Raw genomic sequence first — 7,911 nt, 5'->3', positions numbered from 1 at the left:
ATCGGCTTCAGTTAGCAGCAGTAGCGAAGGAATCGCTCGGTCGAGTTCAGTTAACAGCCATCGATCAATCGCTCGGGTTCAGTAACGCGTAGCCTGCAGTGCAATCGCTCGGGTTCAGTTAGAGCCCAACGCCTCGCTTGGGTTCAGTTAGAGCCAACGCCTCGCACACACATGTTGGGGAACGTAGTAATTTCAAAAATTTCCCTACGCACACGCAAGATCATGGTGATGCATAGCAAACGAGAGGGGAGAGTGTTGTCCACGTATCCTCGTAGACCGACAGCGGAAGCGTTATCACAACGCGGTTGATGTAGTCGTACGTCTTCACGATCTGACCGATCAAGTACCGAACATACGGCACCTCCAAGTTCTACACACGTTCAGCTTGATGACGTCCCTCGAACTCCGATCCAGCCGAGTGTTGAGGGAGAGTTTCGTCAGCACGACGGCGTGGTGACGATGATGATGTTCCACCGACGCAGGGCTTCGCCTAAGCTCCGCGACGGTATTATCGAGGTGTAATCTGGTGGAGGGGGGCACCGCACACGGCTAAAATATCGTATATCAAGTGTGTATAGAGGTGCCCCCCTGCCCCCGTATATAAAGGAGCAAGGGGGAGGCCGGCTGCCTATGGGCGCGCCAAGGAGAGGGGGGGAGTCCTCCTCCTAGTAGGAGTAGGACTCCCCTTTCCTAGTCCTACTAGGAAAAGAAGGGGGGAAGGAAAGAGAGGGAGAGGGAGAGGGAAAGGGGGCTGCGCCCCCCTCTCCTAGTCCAACTAGGACTCCTCCTGGGAGGGGGCGCACCACCTCCTGGCTGCTGCCCTCTCTCTCCCCTCAAGGCCCACTAAGGCCCAATACTTCCCCGGGGGGTTCCGGTAACCCTCCGGCACTCCGGTTTAATCCGAAACTTCTCCGGAACACTTCCGGTGTCCGAATATAGTCGTCCAATATATCAATCTTTACGTCTCGACCATTTCGAGACTCCTCATCATGTCCGTGATCACATCCGGGACTCCGAACAACCTTCGGTACATCAAAACATATAAACTCATAATAAAACTGTCATCGTAACTTTAAGCGTGCGGACCCTTTGGGTTCGAGAACTATGTAGACATGACCGAGACACCTCTTCGGTCAATAACCAATAGCGGGACCTGGATGCCCATATTGGCTCCCACATATTCTACGAAGATCTTTATCGGTCAGACCGCATAACAACATACGTTGTTCCCTTTGTCATCGGTATGTTACTTGCCCGAGATTCGATCGTCGGTATCTCGATACCTAGTTCAATCTCGTCACCGGCAAGTCTCTTTACTCGTTCCGTAATACATCATCCCGCAACTAACTCATTAGTCACAATGCTTGCAAGGCTTATAGTGATGTGCATTACCGAGTGGGCCCAGAGATACCTCTCCGACAATCGGAGTGACAAATCCTAATCTCGAAATACGCCAACCCAACAAGTACCTTTGGACACACCTGTAGAGCACCTTTATAATCACCCAGTTACGTTGTGACGTTTGGTAGCACACAAAGTGTTCCTCCGGTAAATGGGAGTTGCATAATCTCATAGTCATAGGAACATGTATAAGTCATGAAGAAAGCAATAGCAACATACTAAACGATCGGGTGCTAAGCTAACGTAATGGGTCATGTCAATCACGTCATTCTCCTAATGAGGTGATACCGTTAATCAAATGACAACTCATGTCTATGGCTAGGAAACATAACCATCTTTGATTAACGAGCTAGTCAAGCAGAGGCATACTAGTGACACTCTGTTTGTCTATGTATTCACACATGTATTATGTTTCCGGTTAATACAATTCTAGCATGAATAATAAACATTTATCATGATATAAGGAAATATATAATACTTTATTATTGCCTCTATGGCATATTTCCTTCAGTCTCCCACTTGCACTAGAGTCAATAATCTAGATTACATAGTAATGATTCTTACACCCATGGAGTCTTGGTGCTGATCATGTTTTGCTCGTGGAAGAGGCTTAGTCAACGGATCTGCTACATTCAGATCCGTATGTATCTTGCAAATTTCTATGTCTCCCACCTGGACTAAATCCCGGATGGAATTGAAGCGTCTTCTGATGTTCTTGGTTCTCTTGTGAAATCTGGATTCCTTTGCTAATGCAATTGCACCAGTATTATCACAAAAGATTTTCATTGGTCCCGATGTACTAGGTATGACACCTAGATCGGATATGAACTCCTTCATCCAGACTCCTTCATTCGCTGCTTCCGAAGCAGCTATGTATTCCGCTTCACACGTAGATCCCGCCACGACACTTTGCTTGGAACTGCACCAACTGACAGCTCCACCGTTCAATGTAAATACGTATCCGGTTTGCGATTTCGAATCGTCCGGATCAGTGTCAAAGCTTGCATCAACGTAACCCCTTACGATGAGCTCTTTGTCACCTCCATATACGAGAAACATATCCTTAGTCCTTTTCAGGTATTTCAGGATGTTCTTGACCGCTGTCCAGTGATCCACTCCTGGATTACTTTGGTACCTCCCTGCTAAACTTATAGCTAGGGACACATCAGGTCTGGTACACAGCATTGCATACATGATAGAGCCTATGGCTGAAGCATAGGGAACATCTTTCATTTTCTCTGTATCTTCTGCAGTGGTCGGGCATTGAGTCTTACTCAATCTCACACCTTGTAGTACAGGCAAGAACCCTTTCTTTGCTTGATCCATTTTGAACTTCTTCAAAACTTTGTCAAGGTATGTGCTTTGTGAAAGTCCAATTAAGCGTCTTGATCTATCTCTATAGATCTTAATGCCTAATATATATGCAGCTTCACCGAGGTCTTTCATTGAAAAACTCTTATTCAAGTATCCCTTTATGCTATCCAGAAATTCTATATCATTTCCAATCAGTAATATGTCATCCACATATAATATCAGAAATGCTATCGAGCTCCCACTCACTTTCTTGTAAATACAGGCTTCTCCAAAAGTCTGTATAAAACCAAATGCTTTGATCACACTATCAAAGCGTTTATTCCAACTCCGAGAGGCTTGCACCAGTCCATAAATGGATCGCTGGAGCTTGCACACTTTGTTAGCTCCCTTTGGGTCGACAAAACCTTCCGGTTGCATCATATACAACTCTTCTTCCAGAAATCCATTCAGGAACGCAGTTTTGACATCCATTTGCCAAATTTCATAATCATAAAATGCGGCAATTGCTAACATGATTCGGACAGACTTAAGCATCGCTACGGGTGAGAAGGTCTCATCGTAGTCAATTCCTTGAACTTGTCGAAAACCTTTCGCAACAAGTCGAGCTTTATAGACAGTAACATTACCATCAGCGTCAGTCTTCTTCTTGAAGATCCATTTATTTTCAATGGCTTGCCGACCATCGGGCAAGTCAACCAAAGTCCATACTTTGTTCTCATACATGGATCCCATCTCGGATTTCATGGCTTCAAGCCATTTTGCGGAATCTGGGCTCACCATCGCTTCTTCATAGTTCGTAGGTTCGCCATGGTCTAGTAACATGACCTCCAGAACAGGATTACCGTACCACTCTGGTGCGGATCTTGATCTAGTTGACCTACGAAGTTCAGTAATAACTTGATCTGAAGTTTCATGATCATTATCATTAACTTCCTCACTACTTGGTGTAGGTGTCGCAGAAACTGATTTCTGCGATGATCTACTTTCCAATAAGGGAGCAGGTACAGTTACCTCATCAAGTTCTACTTTCCTCCCACTCACATCTTTCGAGAGAAACTCCTTCTCTAGAAAGGATCCATTTCTAGCAACAAATATCTTGCCTTCGGATCTGTGATAGAAGGTGTACCCAACGGTCTCCTTTGGGTATCCTATGAAGACACATTTCTCCGATTTAGGCTCGAGCTTATCAGGTTGAAGTTTCTTCACATAAGCATCGCAACCCCAAACTTTAAGATACGACAACTTTGGTTTCTTGCCAAACCATAGTTCAAAAGGCGTCGTCTCAACGGATTTCGATGGTGTCCTATTTAGAGTGAATGCAGCCGTCTCTAAAGCATAACCCCAAAACGATAGCGGTAAATCAGTAAGAGACATCATAGTTCGCACCATATCTAATAAAGTACGATTACGACGTTCAGACACACCATTACGCTGTGGTGTTCCGGGTGGCGTGAGTTGCGAAACTATTCCGCATTGTTTCAAATGTAGACCAAACTCGTAACTCAAATATTCTCCTCCACGATCAGATCGTAGGAATTTTATTTTCTTGTTACGATGATTTTCAACTTCACTCTGAAATTCTTTGAACTTTTCAAATGTTTCAGACTTATGTTTCATTAAGTAGATATACCCATATCTGCTCAAATCATCTGTGAAGGTGAGAAAATAACGATATCCGCCACGAGCTTCAATATTCATCGGACCACATACATCTGTATGTATGATTTCCAACAAATCTGTTGCTCTCTCCATAGTTCCGGAGAACGGTGTTTTGGTCATCTTGCCCATAAGGCACGGTTCGCAAGTACCAAGTGATTCAAAATCAAGTGATTCCAAAATTCCATCAGTATGGAGTTTCTTCATGCGCTTTACACCGATATGACCCAAACGGCAGTGCCACAAATAAGTTGCACTGTCATTATTAACTCTGCATCTTTTGGCTTCAACATTATGAATATGTGTATCACTACTATCGAGATTCATTAAAAATAGACCACTCTTCAAGGGTGCATGACCATAAAAGATATTATTCATATAAATAGAACAACCATTATTCTCTGATTTAAATGAATAACCGTCTCGCATTAAACAAGATCCAGATATAATGTTCATGCTCAACGCTGGCACCAAATAACAATTATTTAGGTCTAAAACTAATCCCGAAGGTAGATGTAGAGGTAGCGTGCCGACGGCGATCACATCGACTTTGGAACCATTTCCCACGCGCATCGTCACCTCGTCCTTAGCCAAACTTCGCTTAATCCGTAGCCCCTGTTTCGAGTTGCAAATATTAGCAACAGAACCAGTATCAAATACCCAGGTGCTACTGCGAGTATTAGTAAGGTACACATCAATAACATGTATATCACATATACCTTTGTTAACCTTGCCATCCTTCTTATCCGCCAAATACTTGGGGCAGTTCCGCTTCCAGTGGCCAGTCTGCTTACAGTAGAAGCACTCAGTTTCAGGCTTAGGTCCAGACTTGGATTTCTTCTCCTGAACAGCAACTTGCTTGCTGTTCTTCTTGAAGTTCCCTTTCTTCTTCCCTTTGCCCTTTTTCTTGAAACTAGTGGTTTTACTGACCATCAACACTTGATGCTCCTTTTTGATTTCTACCTCCGCTGCCTTTAGCATTGCGAAGAGCTCGGGAATCGTCTTATCCATCCCTTGCATGTTATAGTTCATCACGAAGCTCTTGTAGCTTGGTGGCAGTGATTGAAGAATTCTGTCAATGACGCAATCATCCGGAAGTTGAACTCCCAGTTGAATCAAGTGATTATTATACCCAGACATTCTGAGTATATGCTCACTGACAGAACTATTCTCTTCCATCTTGCAGCTATAGAACTTATTGGAGACTTCATATCTCTCAATCCGGGCATTTGCTTGAAATATTAACTTCAACTCCTGGAACATCTCATATGCTCCATGACGTTCAAAACGTCGTTGAAGTCCCGGTTCTAAGCCGTAAAGCATGGCACACTGAACTATTGAGTAGTCATCAGCTTTGCTTTGCCAGACGTTCATAACTTCTGGCGTAGCTCTTGCAGGAGGCCTGGCACCTAGCGGTGCTTCCAGGACGTAATTCTTCTGTGCAGCAATGAGGATAATCCTCAAGTTACGGACCCAGTCCGTGTAATTGCTACCATCATCTTTCAACTTAGCTTTCTCAAGGAACGCATTAAAATTCAACGGCACAACAGCACGGGCCATATATCTACAATTAACATAGACAAGCAAGATACTATCAGGTACTAAGTTCATGATAAATTTAAGTTCAATTAATCATATTACTTAAGAACTCCCACTTAGATAGACATCTCTCTAATCATCTAAGTGATTACGTGATCCAAAGCAACTAAACCATGTCCGATTAACACGTGAGATGGAGTAGTTTCAATGGTGAACATCACTATGTTGATCATATCTACTATATGATTCACGCTCGACCTTTCGGTCTCTGTGTTCCGAGGCCATATCTGTACATATGCTAGGCTCGTCAAGTTTAACCTGAGTATTCCGCGTGTGCAACTGTTTTGCACCCGTTGTATTTGAACGTAGAGCCTATCACACCCGATTAACACGTGGTGTCTCAGCACGAAGAACTTTTGCAACGGTGCATACTCAGGGAGAACACTTTTATCTTGAAATTTTAGTGAGAGATCATCTTATAATGCTACCGTCAATCAAAGCAAGATAAGATGCATAAAGGATTAACATCACATGCAATCAATATAAGTGATATGATATGGCCATCATCATCTTGTGCTTGTGATCTCCATCTCCGAAGCACCGTGCTTGTGATCTCCATCTCCGAAGCACCGTCATGATCACCATCGTCACCGGCTCGACACCTTGATCTCCATCGTAGTATCGTTGTCGTCTCGCCAACTTATTGCTTTTACGACTATCGCTACCGCTTAGTGATAAAGTAAAACTATTACATGGCGATTGCATCTCATACAATAAAGCGACAACCATATGGCTCCTGCCAGTTGCCGATAACTCGGTTACAAAACATGATCATCTCATACAACACATTATATCACATCATGTCTTGACCATATCACATCACAACATGCCCTGCAAAAACAAGTTAGACGACCTCTACTTTGTTGTTGCATAGTTTTACGTGGCTGCTACGGGCTTAGCAAGAACCGTTCTTACCTACGCATCAAAACCACAACGATAGTTTGTCAAGTTGGTGCTGTTTTAACCTTCGCAAGGACCGGGCGTAGCCACACTCGGTTCAACTAAAGTGAGAGAGACAGACACCCGCCAGTCACCTTTAAGCAACGAGTGCTCCGAACGGTGAAACCAGTCTCGCGTAAGCGTACGCGTAATGTCGGTCCGGGCCGCTTCATCTCACAATACCGCTGAACCAAAGTATGACATGCTGGTAAGCAGTATGACTTATATCGCCCACAACTCACTTGTGTTCTACTCGTGCATAGCATCAACGCATAAAACCTGGCTCGGATGCCACTGTTGGGGAACGTAGTAATTTCAAAAAATTTCCTACGCACACGCAAGATCATGGTGATGCATAGCAACGAGAGGGGAGAGTGTTGTCCACGTACCCTCGTAGACCGACAGCGGAAGCGTTATCACAACGCGGTTGATGTAGTCGTACGTCTTCACGATCCGACCGATCAAGTACCGAACGTACGGCACCTCCGAAGTTCTACACACGTTCAGCTCGATGACGTCCCTCGAACTCCGATCCAGCCGAGTGTTGAGGGAGAGTTTCGTCAGCACGACGGCGTGGTGACGATGATGATGTTCCACCGACGCAGGGCTTCGCCTAAGCTCCGCGACGGTATTATCGAGGTGTAATCTGGTGGAGGGGGGCACCGCACACGGCTAAAATATCGTATATCAAGTGTGTATAGAGGTGCCTCCCTGCCCCCGTATATAAAGGAGCAAGGGGGAGGCCGGCTGCCTATGGGCGCGCCAAGGAGAGGGGGGAGTCCTCCTCCTAGTAGGAGTAGGACTCCCCTTTCCTAGTCCTACTAGGAAAAGAAGGGGGAAGGAAAGAGAGGGAGAGGGAGAGGGAAAGGGGGCTGCGCCCCCTCTCCTAGTCCAACTAGGACTCCTCCTGGGAGGGGCGCACCACCTCCTGGCTGCTGCCCTCTCTCTCCCCTCAAGGCCCACTAAGGCCCAATACTTCCCCGGGGGGTTCCGGTAACCCTC

The sequence above is a fragment of the Triticum aestivum genome, chromosome 4D, assembly GCF_018294505.1.
Source record: "Triticum aestivum cultivar Chinese Spring chromosome 4D, IWGSC CS RefSeq v2.1, whole genome shotgun sequence".
NCBI classification, from domain to species: Eukaryota; Viridiplantae; Streptophyta; class Magnoliopsida; order Poales; family Poaceae; genus Triticum; species Triticum aestivum.
The sequence above is the reverse complement of the archived record's forward strand: the minus strand, read 5'-3'. Positions refer to the sequence as shown.